Genomic DNA, 27438 nt, shown 5'->3' on the forward strand with positions numbered 1-27438 from the left:
ATTCAGTAAAGACTTTTAAGACTTTCTTTTTTTTTTTTTTAATATGAACCATTTTAAAACAATTCAGGGTGAAACATTAAAAAATAGATCTGTTTTTAAATTCTGGATCCCTTTTTCACAACTCCTTTCTGTTAATTAGAATATTAGAGTTTAACATTGTATGTTAGTAAAGCATTAGAAGAATTGGTATTTTTCACATATTATTTGGATGCTGTAACATTAAGGCTGTGTGAAGTCCTTTGCACATTTAAAAAAAAAAAAAAAACGTATAGCATGACAATGTTGGTGGAAGATGCCAAGAGACTGGCAAGATTGTGCACGCCCAGTGTTTGGCCCCCATGTCCTTTTTACCATTGGCACAAGGATCACTGTTAGCAGTGTATGCCTACACACTCGGTCTCTAGTGTCTGACTCTTGGCGACCCCATGGACTGCAGCCTGCCAGGCTCCTCTGTGCATGGGATTCTCCAGGCAAGAATTCTGGAGTGGGTTGCCATCTCCTTCTTCAGGAAGCCCATACTTGGGCGTAAAAGAGATGAAGCCCTAAAACTCACTCTCCTATGTTTTTAGCGTTTGTAAACTTGGGGTGTTGATTAAAATACTGGGAACCTCTAACATGATCCTCCTCTTCCGACTTAGTCCCATATTCTTATATCCAGAAGCCACTTAAGTTATGTCTCCTTTCCCCCGCCAGCCTCTAGTTCTTCTAGGTCATGAAGTCTGTCCTCCTCATGTACCACCACCTCTCAGGATGCCAGCTCTGGCACCTCACCTCGGACAGGGAGAGATGGCCCCTGGCGAGATTGACCCAAAGATAATACTCGGGGCTTCTGCCCCTCTGATAGTCTCTCAGGAGTTCAGTCTTTCAGAGTACTTTTCCATTGTTTTAGAAAGAGCTTCTTGAGTACCAGAGCCTACAGTTTTATGGGCAGAGTTTAGTTTCAACAGCAAATCATGAAAAATTACAATTTACATTTAGTTATACTCTAAGTCAACTCGCATGTCCTGTTAGAAGCAGGGCTCCTAGCCTTTTTAAAGAACAGTTTATCTTTCTTTTAAACAAATAGAGGTACTACAAGGGACACAGATGGAAGACAGGTTGCCACACCAGAATAAATTAATGCATAGTTTCCTTCTCCCAAAGAACTTTCCTCTTAAAATGAAGGGTGGGAGAATGGATTAAATGTACAGAACTTTAGATTGCTGCAGTTAGTTCCTTTATAATCAAGAAGCACAGTGACTAGCCAGTCTTCTAATAATTGTTTTAAAAGTAGACGGCTTGAAAAGCCCTGGAGGTAGAATGTTTAATAGCTTGCGTGCTAGTTCCTAAGAATTAATAATTAAGCAGTTCAGCGTGAAATGGACTTGCAGTCTACCAAGTAGACTTTCTTTCAGTCTGGTGGAAGCTCTGGATGGTTCCAACCTAATTGATTTGCTTTTATTCCTTACTCCCAGAACCAGACTTTGAAGGGGAGGTGAGACAGACACCAATGGAGGTCACTTTAGGGTAGGGGCTGTGGAAGGCTGTGAGCAGAAACCCAAGCCCATACCTGTGGCTGGAACTCCACATGGTGAGCATGTAGCAACTTCTGATAAACAGCTAGTTCAGGCTTTCAGTCCCACTTCCTGCCTTGGAACTCATGACAACTCGAATGGGAAGAAGTCATCACATAAAATGCTGCCTAATATTTCCAGAGCGGCATGACTATGAAAAAGTAACTGGCATTCTACAGTCTCAGACTTAGAGGACAAACTTACGGTTCGTGGGGAGTGTGGTGGGGGGCATGGGGGAAGGGACAGAGTTTAGGATTGACATGTATACACTGCTATATTTAAAATGGATAAACAAGATCCTGGTGTATAACACGGGGAACTCTGCTCAATGTGATGTGGCAGCCTGGATGGGAGGGGAGTTTGGGGGAGAATGGCTACATGTCTATGTATGGCTGAGTCCCTTTGCTGTCCACCTGAAGCTGTCACAAAATTGATAATTGGCTATATCCCAATAAGAAAAATTAAAAAAAAAAAAAAAATAGAACTGGCAGTCTAAAAGCTAGCATAGTCTTTTGCAGCAGGGGTGACCGTGGCTATTAACTTATTGGTCATTTTTTATTTTATCTGGTTTCCCTTTGACTGAAAGCAGTAGAAGTAAGGTTTTCCATTGGAGAAAACATTCTTTAATAATAGAAAAACTTCAGAGTAGAATTATTTTTCCTTAGTTTTGTGATACTCACTGATGAAAGGCAGGTGTGTTTCTTGAGCAAAAATCCTGCTACATATGTTGAAATGAGTAGAAAACATGATGAGCATGGTGACTAGCCAGCATTTAATATTTGTTTAAAAGTGGACTGCTTTAAAAGCCCTGGAGGTGAACTATGTGATCATTTGCATGCCCCAAAATGTTTCAGTCCTGGAGTCTTGTACAGGCCCTGATGATGCGACAAAGGAGGCTTTTGTGTTTCATGACCTGCTCTGTAGCAGAAGTAGGCAGACTGACGCATTTCACTGGCCTGGGCTTCTCAGATTTTTAGAGTCACACCTGCCATCCCAGGACCCTAAGCCTCAGAAAATTTCATTTTAATTCCCCCCTAAGCTAATATCTAATAAACTTCATGTATAAAGTGATGTATATCGGATATTACTGAAGCTGTTGACACAGATCTGTACTCATGGGGCTTCGTTGATTTCACAAGACTGAGCTGTCTTTCATTATTCAGTGGGCATTTTGATATAGGTCATGTGAAGGTTGTCAAGAAAGGCCTGAATGCTTTGCACAGGAACTGAGATTTTGATAGATACGGATTACCTCCTCTTACCCCCAGTCTTCTCTTTGGAAATAACTCCCATGATTTCAGCTTCTCCAGAAGTATGAATGGGGCTAGTGTCTTTTCTCAGGGGAACCTGTCATTTTAATGACATTTCCCAGCAGGAAACGGTATGTTAGTGATGGACACGCTGATAAGAAAGGAGAACAAGGAAGAGGCTGGAGAGTTTTGAGTAGAGTTGGGGGATGCTTTTATTTAGGGGGACATTTAACCGTTTTTTTTTTTTTTTTTCTTTTTTTAAATTTCATTTACTTATTTTTGGCTGTGCTGGGTCTCTGTTGCTGTATAGGCTTTTCCCTAGTTGCGGTGAGCGGGGCTACATGGGTTGCAGTGCGCAGGCTTCTCGTTGCAGGAGACTGCTCTTGTTGCAGAGCGTGGGCTCTTGGCCACGCGGGCTTCAGGAGCTGTGGCTCCCAGGTTCTAGAGCACCACCTTGGTAGTTGTGGCGCACATGCTTGGTTGGCCTGTGGCATGTGGGATCTTCAGGGATTGAGCCTATGTCTTCTGCATTGGCAGGCTGATTCTTTACCACCGAGTCATCACTTCATGGCAAATAGATGGGGAAACAGTGGCTGACTTTATTTTGGGGGGCTCCAAAATCACTGCAGATGGTGACTGCGCCCATGAAATTAAAAGGCGCTTACTCTTTGGAAGGAAAGTTATGACCAACCTAGATAGCATATTAAAAAGCAGAGACATTACTTTGCCAACAAAGGTCATCTAGTCAAGGCTATGGTTTTTCCAGTGGTCATGTATGGATGTGAGAGTTGGACTGTGAAGAAAGCTGAGCGCCGAAGAATTGATGCTTTTGAGCTGTGGTGTTGTTGGAGAAGACTCTTGAGAGTCCTTTGGACTGCAAGGAGATCCAACCAGTCCATCCTAAAGGAGATCAGTCCTGCGTGTTCATTGGAAGGACTGATGTTGAAGCTGAAACTCCAGTGCTTTGGCCCCCTGATGCGAAGAGCTGACTCACTTGAAAAGACCCTGATGCTGGGAGGGATTAGGGGCAGGAGGAGAAGGGGACGACAGAGGATGAGATGGCTGGATGGCATCACCAACTCAATGGACATGGGTTTGGGTGGACTCCGGGAGTTGGTGATGGACAGGGAGGCCTGGCGTGCTGTGATTCATTGGGTCGCAAAGAGTCTGAGCTATTGAACTGATACTGATACTGACATTAGGGAAAGCCCGGCCCATTTGTTTTTAAAAACCAAAAATAACTATACAAATGTCTCCCATCTTCTAAGAAACGCAGAGTAGTTGGCAGCTAGATGAGGTGTTGATTCAGGAAGTCATTGACCTGGAACCACTGTAAAGTGGTTGCTTCTAGCTTTCTTCTCCATCATGATTTCCGTTGCATTATTATTTCAAGCATCCTTAGAAAGATGACATCCATAGACAATACAGTTTTTAGGGATGAAGCAGTGATTAGAGGTGTTCAGTACTAGAACACAGAACTCAAAATTCCCTGTCCAGTGCATTTTCCTCCTTATATCAATATCTTTCTCATCTATGGGCTCACTCCGTGAGGCTGCATTCCTGTTTCTAAGAGATCGTCAGTTTAAGTTGTGCTAAGTTCAACATCAGTTGAACTTCAATAAGAGCAAGGCAGTAGCCAGAATTGTATTTTACAGTCATCATTGCTCAGTTATCATGAAAAAAATGGGCATTCCAGTGGCCTTTTATCTCTATTTAGAGGTGGCCAAGAAACCCAGTTCCATTAAGTCTAGTAGGAAAGCAGGAAGGAATGAGTAATTCATGTTAAATGTGCAGAGATGATTGTACTGGCCATTACCACTCAGAAGGCATCCAGACTGTAATTTTAAAATGCTAGGTGTTAGGGGAGGAGAGGTGCAGAATAAGTAGGCTGTAGTTAGATATTTCACACTGGCATTTTGTTCAGACAGTAGGTGAACATGATCTTGTAGCTAGACTGATTATTTTTCTCCACCTCTACTCCCTCTCCCATAATAATTTTTCTTTATTTTTTTCTTTTTTTTAAAATATGTGTTTGGCTACAGTGGGTCTTAGTTACAGCGTGTGGGATCTAGTTCCCTGACAAGAGATTGAACCCGGGTCCCCCTGCATTGGAAGTGAGGAGTTTTAGCCACTGGACCACCAGAGAAGACCCAGATTTTTGTTTCTTTTGTTGCATAGGATCGGTCCTTCTTTCATTTCTTTTGGTTTAGTACCTGTTGTTCCATCATCTTTGATATCTGTAATGTTGCCTGGGTGGTGGGAAAGAGTACCAGGGGATTCTTAGGCCTCAAATTCTTGCCCAACTGTGAGATGTTTGTAGTATTTTCTGCTACAAAATGTCCACCGGGATACATTGCTTCGGCTTGCAACCATTTCTTGTCAGAGAACTGGGGGAGCTGATTTCTGACATTTCTTTGTCATGTGAGGTCTGCTTCTACTATTGGTCTAAAAACTTTTCTTTTTCTCTTTAATAGTTTTCTGTTGGCTAGTCAAAACTTCAAAATCTTTCCCTTTCTGAAATATCAGTATCTACTCTGGAGCAAATTGTGAGTGCTATTGTTAACAAGTGTCTCATACTGCTTTGAAGTATGGCTTCTTAGCACAGATGTCTTCTTTGCCCTATCCTGTGAATTCTTCAGAAAGATGTACCAAACTTTATTCATCTTTGTGACCTCCGTAGCAGCAGTAGTTCTGAGCGTGTGTTCTGCCTCTATCAGTATCATTTGGGGCCCTATTTAAAAATGCAGATTCCAGGGGCCCAGCCGTAATCGAGAATTCAGGGATGGGGACCAAAAGTCTTCATTTTTAACAACCATCCTGCCCTTCCTGTGACCCTTCCATTCATTAAAGCTTGGGCAGTCTTTCCTGTAGAAACTTTGCATCTGTTCTGTGGACCAGGCACCTAGTTAGAAAAGCAGAATCTTGGGCCCCACACTAGGTCAGCTGAATCACAATCTGCATTTTAATAAGTTCCTTTGAGATAATATGAACACTGCTTTACAACTCCATACAAGCAGTAAGCTCTCAGAAATTAATCATTGCCTATTGGTTCCTTGATCTGCTTCTCAGATAGTCTACCTTTCTAAAACAAAATGGACGTTACTTTCAGCTTTTCAGAAGTTCAGGGAGTGTCTCAGAATTAGTCTATTATATTATTTTCAATAAAAAATTACAGTGAAAGTTCATTGTGTCACTAGTTTAAGCACAGACTTTGTGCTTTCCTCCTAAATGAATGCAGAAGTACCTCATAAAATAGAATCACAAATCAGTTTCTCATAAGAAAGGGTCTGATTCTTCTCTGCCTGTGTGAGATTCATTCTGGGCCTGGCTGAAAGGCCTCTGCTCCGTCCGAGATGAAGCCAGGTCTTCCCAACAGCCTGTGTGGCACTTAGCGGTGAGGAGCTTTCAAGGGCCACAGCCTCGTCTCAGAGGGAGCAAGCCTAAGTGAATATTTTTTGTATGTTTGTTTAAGACGAGAAAACCTTCCTACGGGCGTGGCAGCTTGTTCCATTGGTGTTTCCCAAATGTGTCTGATTAGGAAAATCAGCTGTGTTCCTTGTTAAAAATTCAGACGCCAAAGCTTCATCCTCAGGTCAGCTGAATCAATTTCTGGGGGAGAATCCCAGCCACCTAATTTTTTTTTTTTTGACACTCTAGCCATTCTTGTAATCAGGCATATTTGAGAAACACTGAATTATGTGCTCTTTCCCCAAGCAGATTACTTTCCTGATTATATTTTTGGTCATCCCTTGTGTTTTCTCCAGCATGTTGTACATTGCCCCCAAGAGCTGCTCAGGATTACCAGTTTAGAACTGCAAATCAGAAATGTGAATAAGTACTGCATAATCCTGTTTTTGAAAGACTTAAAGATTAGTGTAATTTCCTACTCCTGTGTTCCTTGAAAACATAAAGATGACAAGTGTTGTGCGGATGTAAGATGGTGAAACATCAGAAAATACTTGAGGGATGGGTGTGTTGCGCGTATGGGTAGGAGGCTTAAATATGTGACTTGTCATCTCTTAAAACTCCTTTTTTTACATTTAACTCTTGATTGTTTTAACCTCAGATAAATTTTTATTATTATGACTATTTTACAGAAATGAGTTATGCTTTCCTTTCTTATAATTGGATACTTCATGTGCCATCCCTTTTGAACTTTGCTGAAGAAATCTGGTCCTTTCCTCTTAGAAAATAACAAATTACGTTGACCTCTAGTTTAGGTCTGGTGGCTCAGATGATGAAGAATCTGCCTGCAACGTATGAGACTTGGGTGTGATCCCTAGATCCGGAATATACCCTGGAGAAGAGAATGGCAACTCACTCTAGTATTCTTGCCTGGAAGATCTCACGGACAGAGGAGTCTGGAGGGTCACAGAGTCAGACTCGACTGAGTGATTAACACTTAACACTAGGATAAGAGGGATCCTTGTATCTCAAGCATTAAAACAAGAATTCAGTTCAGTCGCTCAGTCGTGTCCCACTCTTTGTGACCCCATGGACTACTGCACGCCAGGCCTCCCTGTCCATCACCAACTCCCGGAGTTTACTCAAACTCATGTCCATTGAGTCGGTGATGCCATCCAACCATCTTATCCTTTGTCATCCCCTTCTCCTCCTGCCCTCAATCTTTCCCAGCATCGGGGTCTTTTCAAATGAGTCAGCTCTTGGCATCAGGTGGCCAAAGCATTGGAGTTTCAGCTTCAGCATCAGTCCTTCCAATGAACACTCAGGGCTGATCTCCTTTAGGATGATCTCCTTGCAGTCCTTGCAGTCCAAGGGACTCTCAAAGAGTCTTCTCCAACGCCACAGTTCAAAAGCATCAGTGCTCAGCTTTCTTTATAGTCCAACTCTCACACCCATACATGACCACTGGGAAAACCACAGCTTTGACTAGATGGACCTTTGTTGGCAAAGTAATGTCTCTGCTTTTTAATCTGCTGTCTAGGGTGGTCATAACTTTCCTTCCAAGGAATAAGCATCTTTTAATTTCTTGGCTGCAATCACCATCTGCAGTGACTTTGGAGCCCCCAAAAATAAAGTCAGCCACTGTTTCCACATCTATCTGCCATGAAGTGATGGGACCGGATGACATGATCTTAGTTTTCTGAACGTTGAGCTTTAAACAAGAATTAATCTAATACTTAATGGTACTGTCATAAAGTCACTGAATCTGTTTTGCTTGTGTAAATCCACTGTTAGGTAATTTAATTTGGGATTTCAGTGTCTTCTACTTTATTAATCATTTCACGGGTTTAAATTGTTTTTTTATAGAAAAGGAGCTCTTTTTTCTTACATTAAGATCCTGACTATTTCTGTGAAATAATTTAAATACTATACAGTTGTGGGTTTCCCCCAGGAAGGAAACTTCAATCCCTCAGCTTGGGACATTGAGATCCCTGATTGAAGATGGTAATGATAGGTGAGTAAGGTACAGTATCTGCTCTCAAGGAATGCATAGTTTAATTGGAAAAGACTTCATCAAAGCCTGTGAAGCAATTAGAGATGGAATCAGGTGTAGGACCTTGCTACAAGCAGCGCAGCAGGAGTTGAGCAAAGAAGGAAGAAAGGGAGCAGTCACGAAAGGCTACTGCTGCGGTGAAGGAAGGAAACTTGATTTGGGCTTCTAAGTCCAGAAGTGAGCCTTCTACTCAAGAAAAGAATAACTATACAATAAAAAAACTTTTAGTCAGGAACAAGCAAGATATGATGGATATTAAGACTGACCTAGGAGAGCCCAGGGAGGTAATGTTGCAGAAAAGGAAGGAATCACAATTATGAATATTGGAAGGCTGGAGGCTTGGGAATTTTGATGTAGTAGGAAGGAACTGCTGCATATTATAGCAGTCCTGTGATGGTGAGGTTTGATAGAAAAACACTCATTTTGTTTGTGTCTTTTTTTAAAAAAAGTATTTGCTTTAATTGGAAGATTACTTTACAGTATCATGATTGTTTTTGCCATACATCAACATGAATCAGCCACAGGTATACAAGAGTCCCCCCCCCCCATTCTGAACCCCTGTCCTACCTCCCTCCCCTCCCCATCCCTCTGTCTTTATTTATTTGTATGTGTATCTGATATTCTGTGTTTTAACATCTTTGAGCCATAAGAAGACTTTGCATTTAAAATTTCTGATAATTTAAAATTTTACTGTGTTCTGATGAATGGGATATTCTCTAGCACACATTACAACGTTTGCTTTATGGGGTCCTCTGAGAGTTATGGACCAATGTCCAAGTACTGCTTACACTTGAATAGTGTTGAATGGATGAGGCTTGAGGTTAAAAGATCCATTTTCATCTTCCCTGGGTTCATAGTGCCTGTGACACCATTTCAGTGAGCAAAGAAATCTATTGCTTGTGGTGTGTAGTGTAGACTGCACACTAAAAAGATTTCAAATCATTGGCATATTGTAGCTCAATCTAACACAGACTGTCTTTTAATTTTCTGATGACGCTTTCTCTTCAATTGGAACATTAGGAAATTCTTTCACTAGGCTCCAAATAAGTCACATTTGAATCGTTGACATGTGGCCATTTGGAATGGCCAAGAATTTGATCGAGAAGTTTTGGCACAACAGAACAGCAAAATCTGGAAAGTTGGTTGTATCTTTATTTGGTCTTATTAGAACACAGACTCTGGCACGGGGAGAAATGTTTTGGCTGTGCATATTTTAGCCTGTGTCCTGGGCTGGCACAGCGGGTTCCAGGGAGATCGCCGACAGGCCGGGTCATGTCCACTATGAAAGAGCCTTCACATGCCCCCAGGTTTTGACAATTTGAGAATTCTTCCTCAATTGGAGATGAACAGTTCTGGAACCGCCTGAGCTGTTCAAAAGTCACAAAATGGATAATATAAAGCTGGTTTCTGGAAAGTGTACTGTTGTGTGTTCTTTACAAATATGCTTTATCAGAGATGCATATTTTCATTCACATGTTAAACCTTGAAGAAGGATCCTGAGAAGTTCCTGGAAGGGAGTGGAAGTAGTGTGAACAGCAGCCTTTCACTCTGGAGATTCACTGTTAATAATGGAATATTCGGGGCTTCCCCGGTGGCCCAGTCTGGCTGCCAATGCAGGAGGCAAGTGTTCGAACCCTGGGTCGGGAAGATCCCCTGGAGAGAGAAATGGCAACCCACTCCAGTATTGCCTGGAGGGATCCCATGGACAGAGGAGCCTGGTGGGCTATAGTCCATGGGGTTACAAAGAGTTGGACATGACTTAGTAACTAAACAACAACAATAAATTTGTGTCTTAAGTAATGTCTGCAGTTTGTTCAGTGTTTTTTTTTTCCCCCTTAATAGCCATTGTTGAAAAACTATTTTGGGTAATTTTTCAGTGTTTTTTTTTTTTTTTTTGGCTGTGCTGGATCTTTGTTGCCGTGAGGGTTTCTCTCTAGTTGCGGTGAGCAGGGGCTCCTCTCTAGTTGCGGTGGACATGCTTCTCATTGCAGTTGTGGAGCACGGGTTCTAGGCCATGCGGGCGGCAGTGGTTGCGGTTCCCAGGCTCTAAAACACAACCTCAGTATTTGTGGTGCCCGCTCCTAGCCTCTCCACGGCACGTGGGATCCTCCCGGACCAGGGATTGTACTCTCCTATCCTCTGTCTGCAGGTGGACTCTTTACCAGGCAGGCCCCCAGGGTATCCTTCACTGGCTAAATGAAGTCCCGAGTTCTGCACTTGAATTATTTCATTTTTGAGTATTCTTTTTGCCCTGCCAGCAAAAAATATTAACCTGATAGCAGTTGAGAGGTTATATTTATTTTACTTAACACAAACTTACCTAATGCTTTCTATGTGCCAGGAGCTTTTCTATATACTTTATAAATATTCACTTATTTGATCATCTTAGCAACCGTATAAAGCAGGCTTTATTCTATTTCCCATTTACCAGTGAGGAAACGGAGGCTTTAATTCGTTACTAGGTTGTTCAAGATCGTTGAGCTAATAGGAGTGGAAGCTGGGATTCACATTCAGGCAGTCTGCCTTCAGAGTTTGTGTCCTTAAACGCTGTGCTCTGTGGAGTCACTGTTTCTCACAAGGGAAAAAAACTCAATGCAAATAGATTCCATCACAACTGCTTTGCTATCAGTTCATCAAATAATTTTACCTATCAGGAACTCTAGGGACCCATTTACCTTGTTTGGCAATAACAAGTCCGCTAATTCTTTAAATTTGTGGCTTGAGATGACATTTTCCTTTATCACTGTAAATAAAAAAAACAATTTTTAAAAAGTACTTATAAAAACAATGAAGTGTGTGCTGCATTGGCTTGATTGAGAGGTCCTCAATGGCAAGAACTAGGTGGTGGTCTTTTTTTTTTTTTTAATTAATTTATTTGGCTGTAGCAGGTCTTGGCTGCAGCATGCAGATCTTTAGTTGTGTCACGTAGTATCTTTTCAGCCACAGCATGTGGGAGCTGGTTTCCCTGAGCAGGGTTCGAAGCTCCGTCCCCTGCTTTGGAGTGTGGAGTCTCAGCCACAGGACCACCAGGGAAATCCCTAGGTTTTCTTGACTGGTGTTCTTTGACCCCAGTATGCTTTTACCCAAAGCCTTTCCTTTCCTTTCGCTGTGCCTTTGGAATTGGGATGGGACCTGGAGGTGAACTATTCCACACCTTCCTTTACAAGTAAGGAAATTGAGGCTCAGAGCGGTCATGTCCAAGTCCTCAACGGCTAGTTTTGAAGCAGAGATGTGACTTAAACTACTAGGCTCAACTTAGTGGTGTTTTCATTATAGAAATTGAAAAGTTACAGTGCTGTGGGAACCCAACTTAAATACCTAAGAAACTCTAAAATACTTTAGATCCATTTGGAAAGCATGTATTATTTCTAGACTGTTTCTCAGCCTCAAACCTCATCATTTCTTTTCTGACATTTGTTAAATCTTTCAGTACTTCTAACCAACATATATATTGTCCTGCTTGTTACTCATGCCAAGTCTTCTGAGACCTGCATCCCTTTACATAATTATACATACACATAAGTCATGGATGTACTTAATATTGACTTGATCGAAATGACCACACAAATGGAGAGTAGGTAGGATTATAAGTGGTTATCAAACCAAACAGATATCTCACTAGAGAGGTAGTTCACATATAGTGGTCTGGGAGATTATAAATCATCATGTAAATACATTGACTGTATTCTGGAATTGACAGTTTCTACCATTGGAAAAACTAGGAGGTGATCCAAACTTAAACATTGATGTTTGCTCTTTGACTGGAAAAATGCATTATTAGCACTGGGCTTCGCAGTAAACTAACTAGTTTATAAATTAGAGAAAGTAGCTGACATAAAATAGATTGTGTTTTTCAAACTACCCAATCAAAAGATGGGCCGAAGAACTAAACACATTTCTCCAAAGAAGACATGCAGATGGTTAACAAACTCATGATGAGATTCTCAGCATCACTCATTATCAGAGAAATGCAAATTAAAATCACAATCAGGTACCATCTCACGCCCGTCGGAATGGCTGCTATCCAAAAGTCTACAAACAGTAGGTACTGGAAAGGGTGTGGAGAAAAGGAAACCCTCTTACACTGTTGGTGGGAATGCAAACTGGTACAGCCACTCTGGAGAACAGTGTGGAGATTCCTTAAAAAACTGGAAATAGAACTGCCATATGACCCATACAAATCCCACAGCATTCCTAAGAAACTCTAAAATATTTTAGATCTATTTGGAAAGCATGTATTATTCTTTTATCACACCGAGGAAACCAGAATTGAAAGAGACACATGTACCCCAATGTTCATTGCTATTTAAGCTAGGACATGGAAGCAACCTAGATGTCCATAGGCAGATGAATAGATAAGAATGTTGTGGTGTATATACACAGTGGAATATTACTCAGCTATTAAAAAAAGCACATTTGAATCAGTTCTAATGAGGTGGATGAAACTGGAGCCTATTGTACAGAGTGAAGTATGTCAGAAAGGAAAACGCCAATACAGTATATTAACGCATACAAATGGAATTTAGAAAGATGGTAACAACGGCCCTATATGCAAGACAGCAAAAGAGACACAGATATAAAGAACAGACTTTTGGACTCTGTGGGAGAAGGTGAGTGTGGGATGATTTGCGAGAATAGCATTGAAACATGTATGTTACCAAATATGGTAACATTTTCCATGTTCAAGTTTGATGCATAAAACAGGGCACTCAAAGCCGGTGCACTGGGACAACCCAGAGGGATGGGGTGGGGCGGAATGGGGGATTTGGGACCAGGGTGCACGTGTGCACCATGGTTGATTCCAAGTCAATGTATGGCAAAACCACCACAATATTATAAAGTAATTAGTCTCCAATTAAAATAATCAAAAAATTGTGTTTTTAAAAATTCTTATTTCAGTCATGAGGGATTTTACGTACAAACCAATATGGGCTGAAATTCTTATGAGGAAACAGTTGTAGGAAAGTGGATGATTCTTGGCGAGTTCACCAAAGCCCTGTTAATATAAAATATAGCCTGTACATGTATTTTTCTTTTGTTCTTATGACTTCTCTTGGCCGCGTGGTGCAGCTTGTGGGATCTTAGTCTGCCAACCAGTGATCAGACCCATGGAAGTGCAGCATCTTAACCACCGGACCACTAGGGGACAGGCATCAAGCCGATGTATATTTGTATTTCTCTGCTCTGTGGAAATCACTGACTTTGACCCTCCAAGTTTTTCACCTGGTAGTAGTTTAAAATATTTTAAATTTATACTTCTATTTATATTTTCCATATCATATGCAATGAATTTTAAATGAGATATGGATACTAAAATAGAATATAACTAAAATGTATAATACAATAAAAGGTAGTGATTGAACAAATCAGGAAAGTTAAAATTAAGTAAAATACACTTTAAAAAAAAAAAGTCACATTTCATTCTAATGTCTTTTACAATACTGAATCTTATCAACTAAAAACTTAATAGGAAAAAGACCAGTCTTCTTCTGATAGTGCTTTAAAATAGAAATGTGTGTGAATTTGTAACTACCGCCTAGCTTCACTTCTTGGTTTTACCAACTGATGTAAATCTTTTGGTTAATGTTTATATAATTACTTATGTCAAAGTCTTAAAAAAGACGCAGTTTAATTTGTTCAACTCAACTGACTTTGAAACAATTTACATACAGTTCTAAGAAGTACATTTAGAAAGATCCTGGGTACCCTTTGCCTGCGTGCGTGTGTGCATGCCAAGTCACTTCAGTTGAGTCCAACTCTTTGCGATAGCTCTTCAGGCTCCTCTGTCCATGGGATTCTCCAGGCAAGAATACTGGAGTGGGTTGCCATTTCCTTCTCCAGGGGACCTTCCCAACCCAAGGATCAAACCCGTGGTTCTTACGTCTCCTGCATTGGCAGCTGCTTTCTTTACTACTAACACCACCTCGGAAGCCTGTGCTCTTTGCTTAGTTTTCTCTAAGGATAACATATTGTAAAATTATAGCACAATATCACAACCAAGAAGTTGAGGTTGGTACAATCCTCTCATTTTGTTTAGATTTCCCCAGTTTTACATGTATGTGTTTTGTTGTATGCAGTTTTATTCCATTATTTCATTTTTTAAAGGTCAGAATCCTAGGCATGGCTTAGCTAGGTGTATCTAGTTCAGGATCTCTCATGAGGATGGACTTGACTTTTTTTTTTTTTGCCCTGTGCTGTACAGTAGACCCTTGTTGATTATCTATTGATAGTGTGAACATGTCCATCCCAAACACCCCAACTATTCCTCCCATTCCTCTTCACTGCAGTAAACATAAATTCATTCTCTAAGTCTGTAAGTGCTTCTGTTTTGTAAGTAAGTTCATTTGTATCATTTTTTTAAAAAGATTCTGCATATAAGTGATACTATGTGATATTTGTCTTTCTCTGACTTCATTTATATGATAATCTCCAGGTCCATCATGTTGCTGCAGACGGCCTTATTTCATTCTTTTTAATGACTAATATTCCACTGGGTATATACATATACACCACATCTTCTTTTTTGTTTTGGCTATTGTAAACAGTGCTGCAATGAATGTTGGGGTGCTTGTATCCTTTCTAACCATGGTTTTCTCCTAGTACATACCCAGAAGTGGGATACTGGATCATAGGATAGTTCTGTTCTTAGTTTTTTAAGGAGCCTCCATACTTTTCTTCATAGTGGTTGTACCAGTTTACATTCTCATATGCAGTGTAGGAGGGTTCCCTTTTCTCCACACCCTCTCCATTTATTGTTTGTAGACTTTTTGATGGCCATTCTCACTGGTGTGAGGTGACGTCTTGTAGTTTTGACTTGCGATGCTCTAATTCTTGGCAGTATTGAGCATCTTTTCACATGGGCCCCCCCCGCCCCCAGCCTTCTTATATATCTTCTTTGGAGAATTGTCTGTTTGAGCCTTCTGCCCATCTTTTGATTGGGCTGTTTGTTTTTTGGACATTGAGCTGTCTGAGCTGTTTGTAAATTCAGAGATTAATCCCTTGTTAGAGATATTGAAAAATACTTTCCTCCTTGGGATAAATCACACTTGATTGTGGTGTATGATCCTTTTAATGTATTGTTGAGGGTTTTTGCATCTATGTTCATTAGTGATACCAGCCTGTAATTTTCTTTTTGTGTGTGGTATCTTTGTCTGGTTTTGATATCAGAGTAATTGTGGCCTCATAGAATGAGTTTGAGAGTATTCCCTCCTCTGCAGTTTTTGAAAGAGTTCCAGAAGGATAGGTATTAACTCTTCTCTAAATGTTTGATAGAATTCATCTATGAATTTAGTTTTTTGGAAGTTTTTAAGTGGCATTTTCAATTTCAGGACTTGTGATTGATCTGTTCGTATTTTCTATTTCTTTTGTTTCAGTCTTGGGCGATTGTACCTTTCTAAGAATTTGTTTCTTTTAGGTTGTCCGTTGTATTGGCTTGCAGTAGTCTTTATCCTTTGTATTTCTGTGGGGTCTGTTGTAACTTCTCTCTTTTCTAATTTTATTGGCTTGAGCACTCTCGCAACTAATCTTACACCTAAAGCAACTAGAGAAAGAAAAACAAAACCCAAAGTTAGTAGAAGGCAAGAAATCATAAAGGTCAGAGCAGAAATACATCAAGTGGAGACGAGGAAAACAGTAGAACAGACAATGAAACTGAAAACTGGTTCTTTGAAAGATAAATGAAATTGATAAACCTCAAGAGAGTTTTCCCTAGGGCTGCAGTCATCTGAATACTTGGCTGGAGCTGGAAAATCTGCTTCTAGGATGATTTGCTGGCGTGGCTTTTGGTCCATCACCATATGTAGTCCTCCACACAGAGCTTCTTACATATCTTCACTCAGAGTGATTGATTCGGGAGTCCTCTCCTAAGGAAGCCACAATACCTTTTTTGACCTGGTTGTTAGAAGTCACTTTGGCCACATTCTCTTCATTAGGGGTGAGTTGCGATGTGAAGCCCGTGCTGAAGGGCAAAGGAATTAAGTTCTTCGTTACAAGTGGAGGGGTATCAGAGATGGGACGTAATTTTAAATTGCCACTTGTGGGATTATTAGAACTATCTGAGTTTTGCAGGTGAGGAAACTTGTGACTGGAGAAGTTAAGTGACTGGTCTGAGGTTTGTAGCTCGGTGGAAAAGTGGGGCTTCAATGACAGCAGCCTGGCTCCTCACGAATCCTTTTTCCCCCCTTCTATTTGTGTGTTGTTTTTATTGTGTGTGCTTTACTGCCCAGAGACCTTGACCTTTGGAAGTGAAAGTGAAACTTTACTGCTCGGAGACCTTAACCTGTTGAGGGCATGTTGAAAATTTATATTGATTTGACTTCTTCCTAATCATCCATATCTGGATACGTATGGTTTATTTTGCTCTGTAATGCCTCCCTCCTGATACTGTGACTTAATACTCATTTAGGTCATTCTGTAGAATACTAGCATCTATTGCTACATACTGGGATGCTCACCACTGTAATGCGAGGAACAACTTTCATTTTGAAGGTGTACTGACCTGGCAGCAAAGAACTTAAAGGTGTATATTGGGTGGTTTCCCATGACTAAACATTGGGAAGCAAACCTTTTCTCCACAGCTTTCAGCTTTTTTTTTTTTTTATAATCCTCACGCTTTCTGTGGTTTTTAGAACTATGGTGCATTGTGGTACTAACAACTATAGAAAGTGTGAAAATCACAAAATTGCAAAATGGCATCACTGACTACACAGACATGAGCTTGAGCAAATTCCAGGGGATGGTGAAGGACAGGGAAGCCTGGCGTGCTAGAGTTCATGGGGTTACAGAGTCAGACGCGGCTGAATGACTGAGCAACAATGGTGCATTGTGACCTGAAGTTGACTGTGGGATCAGATCAGGTTCCTCAGATGGAGTTTGTCTGTTACTGATATCAAAAGCAATAAATGCATTAGACCCTGGGTAGTTTTAGTATCATAATCTGCTCCTGTGAATTTTTTCTGGTTACTTTAAGTGACCATAAAGAACTCTGTGCTATCTGAGGTAGTTTTCCTGGGTAGTGTGGGAGAGGTAAAATGACTTAAAAAAATTTTAAACAGAACTTCTTTGTAAAATAACAATCACAATCACCAAAACTATGCTGCAAGAGAGGTTTTAGAATTTTGATTACATATCTTCATATTTTCTGCTTATATTTCATTTTGTTAGGCCATGGAAAAGTCTCTATTAGGGGTAGCCCAAGGGATCTTTTTGACATACAGTTTTGGGGTACTCTATAGGATTAAAAAACCCTTAAGTGTAAATGAACTTTGAGCTTCCCTAATGGCTCAGTGGTAAAGAATCTGCATGCCAAGCAGGAGACACAAGAGTGTGGGTTTGATCCCTGGGTTGGGCAGATCCCCTGGAGAAGGAAATGGCAACCCACTCTAGTATTCTTGCCTGGGAAATCCCATGGAAAGAGGGACCTGGCGGGCTACAGTTCATGGGGTCGCAAAGAGTTGGACATGACTGAGCGTACATACACCCCACTACATTTTAGAGCATTATTTAATGCACACTTCTGTTTATAACACACTGTATTAATGTATCCATTTAAAAATCTTCATGTTTTAACAACATAAGCAGTGCAGTGTAATTGAACGAAGAGTGGGATTCCATGGGCTAACTAGTATTAAAACAGGATAAAGCATCAGAAATTAACTAAAGGAACTTAGAGAAGCCAGGGTGGGGTGTTTAAAGGGTAAAGCTTCCTGCTTTTATAAGGAACTTCCTGTTGACCTCTAAGGACTCGACAACCATATATTGTATTTGACAGCAGTCGGTGAATTTCTTAATAATGAGGTTAAGTTCTCACATGCACACACACACATATCTAGTTTCCTATCTAGGCTAGTTCTGATCCTAAATTCCTGATTTGCCTCTGGTACCCTACCCTCCTGGTGTGACAGCACTCCATGAATTTCTTAGCAATGAGGCCATATGCTTGCATGTCCAGACACATCTACCTATATGCTTGGGCAGTTTCAAACCCTTGAAAGTCTTGATTTGTCTTATCCTTTTAAAAATACAGGACTTCCCTGTTGGTCCAGTGGTTAAGGCTTTGCCTTAATGCAGTGGGTGCCAGTTTGATCCCTGGTTGGGGATCTAAGATTCCCACACGCCTCCTGGCCAGAAAACCAAAACAGAAAACAGAAGCATATTATTGTAGCAGATTCGATACAGACTTTTAAATGGTCCACATAAAAAAAAAAAAAAAGATGCGAGAGAGGGCCTAGGTAAGACTTTGCTATTAAGAAGTCCTGTCAAGGTTAGAGATGGAGATCATCTGATTATAAAGTGACATTGGGTTGGACTGGGAAAAGTTCTTCATCATGGAAGTAGAAGCATGGTGTAGGACGTGCTAACTTGGGACCCCAGCTCCCTGTCCTTGTTCTGAGCCCTGTACGTGTTTATGAAACGTGTTTCTCTTCCACGTGTTTCCCTGAGTCTTCCTCCTTCCCCTGATACTTGGTGGTTTAGTTGCTTAGTCCTGTCTGACTCTCTGCGACCCCATGTACTGTAGCCCACCAGGCTCCTCTGTCCTTGGAATTCTCCAGGCAAGAATACTGGAGTGGGTTGCCATTTTCTTTTCCATCCCTGATACTTAATGGAAACTTTTTTTTATCTCCTTGGCAAAATGACCCTGGTTTCCATGGACCCCAAACAAAGGTATAAATTTGGTTATACAGATCAGTTCATTCGCTCAGTCATGTCCGACTCTTTGTGACCCCATGCACTGCAGCACACCAGGCTTCCCTATCTATCACCAACTCCCGGAGCTTGCTCAAACTCATGTCCATCAAGTTGGTGATGCCATCCAACCATCTTAGTGAATAGCTTTTAGGGCAAATACACCAGTGGATCCCTGAAAACTAGGAAGGTGTGCATCATGGGTAATGATGTGGCTTTTTTCTTTAGAAAGGATAGAACAGTCCTTCATCTAAAACAAACATGGGAGTCCATAACAACAGCATTTATCCTATGGTTAGTCAGTCCTTGGTATCTGTAGCAATGTGGCCCCATGAACCAACGCATACTTTCCCAGGGCTAGGAAAGGAGCAAGTCTTTAGGTTCAGTAGGTAACCATTGTCAGGAACAAGGAACTTGACCACCTGTTCCATTTTGAAGCCAATGCAAAGAAGAAACTGGAGCTTGACCGAAGGCTGGTCAGTTTCTACTGAGCAGGAACCAGAATTTAATTATGCCTGGCAGACCATTTAATGATTGTGATCATCCATTTTTGTGGTGGCAAGATGCAAAGGGGAAATCCTTGCAGGCCAGTCAAGCCTTCTTTGGAACTGAGAGAATGAGCAGTCCTCAGTGTGGTTCAGTCTTTGGTTTTTCAGCTTGTGCTTATAGAATAAGCAGAGAACTCAATTCATTTAGATTTTATTTAAAAAGATTATAATCATTTAACCAGTGTGTAAAACTGAGAAGATTCTGGAACACACAGCTCCCCTGTCCGAACCTCATGTGTATAAGCAACCCAGCCTTGTGGGATTTATACTGCTACTCAAGAGTGGAGCTCTTTTCAACTTCTCTGTCCCTGAAACTATGTTTATTTCATCGTCTCAGAAGAGATAAGGCACTTCCTTAGATGTTAAAAAGTGAGTGATCCCTCTTTTCTTGTTCCAGTGAGAAGTAAGTTGATCACAAAGCAAGTACACTCCTTTGACTGTAGTTAGGGTAGACCCTCCTGCTCTGAGGACCTTGAGCCATCATTGTCCCTTTTTGGGTGAGATTGTAGTTTTAGACTAAGTACGAAGAAGCACTCACTCGTTGTCAGATTTGGCAAAGTGAAGTTAGTTAATATGAATGTATATTTCTACTAGGTCAAGTTTGTACCTATAGGGCAAGGGCAGGCAGAAGATGAGAATTTCTAATGACAAAAGTGGATGGGCAGGACTCAAGGTTTATATGTGTGTTTTTTTTAAATCCATTTGAGCTTGTTTGTCCTTTTTTTTAAAAAAAAATAGTTTATGCTTATAAAATGTTTAAATACCTGATTATATAAATATAAAAGTGAAAGTTCCCTTCATTCACCTTCCCTCTCCACTCAGTGAAGAATCTGCCTGCAATGCAGGAGACCTAGGTTTAATCCCTGGGTTGGGAAGATCCCCTGGAGAAGGAAGTGGCAACCCACTCCAGTACTCTTGCCTGGAGAATTCCATGGACAGAAGAGCCTGGCAGGCTACAGTCCATTGGATCACAGAGAGTCAGACAAGACTGAGCAACTAACTTTCACTTTCAATGTTGTGTACAGTCTTTAAAAACTTAAAAAAAAAAACATGTACTAATTTATAAAAACACTAAAAGAATTACTGGGATTATGAGCAATTTCTGGTGCTTTTTTTAACTTAATAATCAGAAACATTGTTCTCTATCAGTAGATAAAGATACATACTCACCGTTTTAAATGTGCAAGGATTTGAGCATTTTCTCAAACTTTTTGTGAATTACTTTTGTTATTGAACTTACTTACACAGACTTAAGGATGTTTCAGTTATCAGTTGTAAGAAGTGTGATTTTTTTTCCCCCCTATTTCCCATATATTGATTCTATATTGATATTCTATCCTTGTTAATAGGTTCATAGTCCTGAATTTTTTGTGGTTTATGACTTTTTAAGTCTGTTTTGATTTCAGTCTGTTTTTCTTATTCATTTTTTGACTTTTTTTTTTCTCATTCCTCTTTTTCATCTAATTTTGATCCCTTATGCTGTTATCTCTTCTGCATTTTTGTCAGACGAGTATACATTTGATCTTTTAACTAATAAAATGTCTGGGAAACGTCATCACCTCATTTTGTTTGCTGTGTCATCAGTAGAAATGTTGACAAGCAAACAGTTACTGTTTCCCCTGAATATACAATGTTATTCTGTTGATTTCTAAGATCAAGGGAAATTTTTATATCGTGTACCTATGGACTGTGTTACACACTACCCCCAAACAGCACTTTCAGACTCTAAAGTGCCCACTGCAGAATCTTACTTGTGAATCCACTTGGCATGTCTCAAAAATTAGTTATTCCAAAAGAATGATTTAAACATCCAGCACATTTGAAAGCTGCTTTTGGAATCTGTCTGTATGAGAACGTGGATAGGTGGAGAGAAAGTTTGCAGATGATAGATGATCATTTAAGCACTCCTGTGGGTTTTAGAATGTTTCAGCTGAGAGATTATACACAGTTATTCGTGAGTCATCACAAATGAAAAGTTGCCTTTCCCAATCCTATGAATCTAAGAGGAACCTCAAGAGGTCAGCTCAGAGCAGCTGGAGATGATGACAGAAATCTTTTTTATAAACAATTAAAACGTACACAGAAAATGCCATAGTCTTTGGACACAGTGTTTATTGGATGTGACTGCTGAAGAGTGTGCGTGACTGTTCTCTACTGTGTATTGAAATTAATACGCGTTTGTCTATTGGTTCTTGTTTTAATGTCTAGATTTTGTTGTAGTTGCTTAGTTGCTATGTCATTGTCTCTTTGCAACCATGGACTGTAACCTGCCAGGCTCCTCTGTCTTTGGGGTTTCCCAAGCAAAAATGCTGGAGTGAATTGCTGTTTCCTTCTCCAGGGGCTCTTCCCGACTCAGGGCTCAAACTCGAGTCTCCTGCATTGGCAGGTGGGTTCTTTGCCATTGAACCACCTGGGAAGCCCAATGTCTGGATTACCTGTAGGTAATTATCTTGTAAGATAATGTGTGTTCTTTGTTAAAGGGAGGGCCTTTCTGTTTTGAGGCTTGTTTTGGCCTTTCTATCCAAGAAAGCCCAAGACTCACACAATGACTGTACTTGAATTAGAGTTTATTAAATTGGAAGTCGGTCACTGAAATGTCGCTTCTGTTTCCCTATGGGAGTTGGTAGTGCCATTTCAGAACACACAGCGTGTTCCATCTGGAATCTAACTGTGGGCTCTGCAGGAATGGTTGGTCATGGCTGAGTCAAGAAGGCCCTGGCTCTTAATGGTGATTTCTCCTGGCGTTTGTTCTTTCAGTCCTGTTGGGGGAGAAATGAAGTTGGAGGTACATCCGCAGAATCCATTAGCGTCCCTTTGGGATAGAGTTGTCAACAGCTTCACGTCTCGAACTTCTATGAGGCATGTTGTGTCCTTGACTAAGAAATGTGTTTCCCCGTGTGTCTGATAAAGTAAACATCTGCAGTGCCAAAGGCGGAGTGCCAGGCACATCTGCGTCCATAGACAATGCTGTTAAATTAAGGGCTGTCCTGGAAAATGATCGACCTGCCACAAGGTTCACATGGCGTCATTCATCTGCTGTTTGGGGACACTTTTATTGAGTATTTGATCATGGATTTACATGTCTCTTAGACTTCCAGCTCGCTGTTTGGGTTCTAATTGGTTACTCTGGATGAGTTCAGCTTTCTTTTGTTGCAGTGACAGTTAAGCTCCCTGCAAGCACGTATCATATCTGACCTTGGTGATCTGCATAGTCACACGGCAAAGGCAAAACCTCAAAATGCTTTGCTGTTTAATGGCTCAGATAAAACGAGTGGTGATAAGAAAAGTAGAGAAACTAAAATCTTTTTTGATTTTTAGTTTTGTAAATATTTACTTTTCTTTATTTATTTGGCTGCCCTGGGTCTTAGTTGTGGCAGGTGGGATCTAGCTCCCTGAGCAAGGATCAAACCTGGGCCCCTGAATTGGGAGCAGGGATTCTTAACCACTGGACCACCAGGGAAGACCCTAAAATGTAGATAAGTATGAATCAGACACTCAGGAAGAGTTCTTCATCACCCTGACTCATTATCTTAAGTTTTTTATTTTTATTTTTTTTAAACTTAATGAAGTTTCCTAGTCTGGGAAGGTCTAGAAAGGATTCAGAATACATCGATTCCAAGATTTGGATTTAAAAGACCTTTAATTGTTGTCATATTTCCATAACCTAGGTATTTAAGATCTATTTCTCCTACTCAGTCTATCTGTTCCATCAAAGGAGGGATCAGCTTTTCAGAGAGCAATATCTAGGCAGGTTTCTGAGAAAATAATGGACTTCACTAGCTTCTAGGAAATGTAATTTATGTCCATGTGTAAATAAAATGTCAGACATCTTAGTTGCTTCTAATTTGATGAACAACAACGAAAAGCAAGTGGCTTGAGTGAGTGGCAAACTTCAGCCAAATAGGAAGTCACTTTTTTGTTCGTTTTAATGTATAACCCTTTGCTGTTGAAATATTAAGTTAATCTTCTAATTCTGAAATAGATAACAAAGTTTTCGCTATGAGCTTTGCAATTTTTATTGATCCAAATATTGACATGATGTATGGTTTTCTAAATAGAGCAAAGTAATAAAAAACAATCTAGGCTATTTTCAACCTAATAATAAACTATAAAACTTGCTTATTATAGAAAGATAGAAAATACAAATATGCTCATTAAAAACAGTAAAATCACTTATTAGGACTTCTGCAGTGGTCTAGAGGTTAAGACTTCGTGCTTCTATTGCAGAGGGCACGAGTTTGACCCCTGGTCGCAGAACTAAGATCCCACTTGCCACACAGTGCAACCCCCCCAAAAAAAATTGCTTATTAAGGTATTTTTACCCCCTTCCATATACATACATGTGTTAGCTTTTTGCTTTATAGAATAAAATTGAATGTACTTTTTCCTTGAACATAATTTTTATTGGTTGCATAATAATATATTCAATGAGTGTAGATAAACCTTAATTTATATCAGGTAGTATTTTGTTGATAACTCCCAGATTTCCAGTGGGGTTTTTTTTTTTTTTTTTTTTTTTTTTGGATAAATTGTTTGACTTACAACTTTCTAAAGCCTCTTTCTTTAGAATAGTGCTATAAATGGTAGTTCATTTCCTGAGTTAACTCCCAGGTCCTAATTGATACCTGTCACATGGCTAAGCTTCCCAGCTGGACAAACGGTGCTCTAGTGTTTAAAACACAGCATCTGCTTATCATTATTTCCATGGAAATCTCTCTGATTTGGTCAGCACCTGGCATAGTGCTAGTCACAATGGGCACTCAACAAAATATGAATGAGTGGAGGCTGGAATTCCCTCTGTCCAGGTTGTCCTGGCTAGGGCGGCCAAGTAGAACAGATGGTGTTCATTTTCTGGAATGTGGGAAGGGGGTGTGGGTTGCAGGGAGGTCACACAGGGTGGCAGGATTCCTTTGACTATGTCTTTGGCAGTTGTCAGTCAGTCTTAGCAGCTTTGATAAAGTAAGTTCTTTAGAGTACTCCCCTGGCAATCCAGTGGCTAAGACTTTGTGCTTCCACTGCGGAAGGCACAGGTTCAATCCCCAGTCAGGGAAATAAGATCCCACATGCTGCATAGCCAAGAAAAAACCAAAAAACCCATTTCTTTGGAAAGAGTGTTTATCACTGGCAAAGTTGAGAGAAGGGAGAGACAAAATGTATATTGAACAACAAACTTGACCTTAACTGAAATTTATAAAACACTATACGCAACAGCAACAGAATATACATCTGTTTTACATTCAATATTTATCATGTTCTAGGCCACAGAACAAGGAATTGAAGAGGGTAGTTTCTTAAAAGTTTGAAAGTCACTCAGTGTCCAACTCTTTGCAACCCCATGGACTATACAGTCCATGGAATTCTCCAGGCCAGAATACTAGAGTGGGTAGCCTTTCCCTTCTCCAGGGGATCTTCCCAACCCATGGATAGAACCCAAGTCTCCTGCATTGTAGGTGGATTCTTCACCAGCTGAGCCACAAGGGAAGCCCAAGAATGCTGAAGGTGGGTGTCCTATCCCTTCTCCAGCAGATCTTCCTGACCTAGGAATTGAACCAGGGTCTCCTGCATTGCAGGTGGATGCTTTACCAACTGAGCTATCAGGGAAGCCCTTTATAAAAAAAAAAAATTTTTTTTAATGTTTTAAGCATATTCCTACCATATCATCCAGCTATTCCATTTCTACCTAATTATCCAAAAAAGAAAGCATAGGTACATACAAAGACTTGTACCCACTGATACCTGAATGTTCATAGTCATTTTATTTGTAAAAACCAGAAACTAGAGATAACTTGTATGTCTTAAAAACAAGTGAATGGATAAATGAACTGTGATGTATTCATACCACAGAATACTGCTCAGAAACAAAAATAGCCTTTTGACACGTGCAGCAGCAAGGATAAATCTCAAAATAATTATTTTAAAGTGAAAGAAGTTGGACAAAAAAGGACACATACTTTACGGCTCCATTTGTATAAAACTTCAGAACATGCATACTCGTCTATGGTGACAGATGAGTGATGGCCTAAGGATAAAGATGGAAGATTACAGAGCCATGGGACAAGGAAACATCACAGGGGTGTGATGAGTTTGTTCATTATCTTGATTGTTATGAAAACAATATTGGTTTCGTAGGTTAAACATATATCAGAACTTGTAAACAAGATGTTTAGTTATATGTCAATTATATTTCAGTAAAGCTGTTTAAAATATAAATAAACAGATGATAGGCATTCTTGATTCCACAACTGTTTACTTCATCATCATGTTTATTATACACCTTCATGTAAATGGCATGACATTTTCCCATATACTTTGCTGGGTCAGCAAAAGGGTCCTGCTTGCCGCTTTGTGCTTCTTCAAGCCAGAGTCAATGGAAAGTGTTAGGATCCTAGAAAATATTCTCCTATTTCTCACTGAGGAAAAATCTTCCATAGTTGTACATGGTTTACATTTAATCACTGGTTTTCTTTCCTTGGAGTAAGTAACTTGATTTCTAATGAGGAACTCAATCATGTCATATCAACTTGAGAAGAGGAATAGAAAATCTGAAAGTGAAATTGAACTCATAAAAGCAGAATGGAATGGTTAGTACCTGGAGCTGGTGGGTGAGGAAGATGGGGAGATGTTGGTCTAAGGCTACAAACTTCAGTTAGAAATTGAATGAGTTCTGGAGAACGTAATGCGCGGTACTGTATTATAGGTGTACTTGAAAGTTACTGAGAGTAGATCTTAAGTGTTCCCACCACAGAAAAAGAAGTGGTAGTTATGTGATTTGATGGCAGTGAGGTACATCCTAATGTTGCATGTCAGCTATATCTCAAAGCTCGGGGAGCAGGGAACTGAGTAAAGGCACCCAAAACAGACAATATTTCTTTTTGTGTGTGTGTGGCTGAGTAATATTCCGTTGTATACATGTTCCTTTGTCATACTGAGTGAAGTCAGAGAAAGACAAATACTGTATATCACTTACATAGAATCTAAAAAATGGCACACATGAACTTATTTATAAAACAGTCACAGATATAGAAAACAAACTTATGGTTACCAAGAGGGAAAGGGGGTGGGAAGGATAAATAGGGAGATTGGGATTGATATATACACACTCCTATAAGAAGTGATAAAATGAAAAATGAAGTAGGTAACTAATAAGACTATAATAGCACAGGAAACTCTACTGAGCACTCTAATGGCCTATATGAGAAAAGGATCTAAAAAGCAGGGGTACATGTATGTATATAACTGATCCACTTTGATGTAGAGCAGAAACTAGCCCAACATCGTAAATCAAGTATACCCCAATAAAATTACTTCAAAACTTTTTTAAAGATAAAAAATGTGTATATGTATTTCTTAATAAGTTTCAAATAAAGTTTTAAAAAACATACTAAATAGAGACAAATTGTGGTGATGATAATTCAGTGGTGACTACTTGGCTATTCATGGCGCTCTCAAGGCAAGAGTACTGAAGTGGTCTGCCATTCCCTTCTCCAGCGGACCACGTTTTGTCGGAGCTCTCCACCTAGACCCGTCCATCTTGGGTGGCCCTACACGGCATGGCTTAGTTTCATTGAGTTGGACAAGGCTGTGGTCCATGCTTGGACCGCTAGCTGATTGAATTAAGACCGTATTCTGTGCTGATGACCTGCTGTCTCTGTGCTTTGAGCCTCCATTTCCCGTTCAGTTTCGGCTGGCCCTTCTCCTGGAACACGCTCTGCTATCCCCCTCTTCGTTAACTGGTTAATGCTTTTTTTCTGCCTGTGCTTCCCCCCACCTCACCCTTTATATATCTATGTGGTAAATTCACACCTGTCCTTGAAGGACATTCCGTGCAGATGCCAGCATACTCTGAGTAAACATACTCCGATCCTCCCAGCTGGAAATGTCCCCCGTGTTCTGTGTTTGGCACACATTAAGTGCATATTTTGTACCCTGGGCCTTATGGGTATGTA

At 40.3% G+C, this 27438-nt stretch overlaps 1 protein-coding gene across 3 annotated transcripts in view; it reads left to right on the forward strand.

Moving 5' to 3' along the window:
• RBPMS (RNA binding protein, mRNA processing factor) overlaps positions 1–27438 on the forward strand; it is a 195855-nt gene that overhangs the window by 51647 nt on the left and 116770 nt on the right. The window lies entirely within an intron of this gene.

This window comes from Muntiacus reevesi, chromosome 10, assembly GCF_963930625.1.
Source record: "Muntiacus reevesi chromosome 10, mMunRee1.1, whole genome shotgun sequence".
NCBI lineage: Eukaryota > Metazoa > Chordata > Mammalia > Artiodactyla > Cervidae > Muntiacus > Muntiacus reevesi.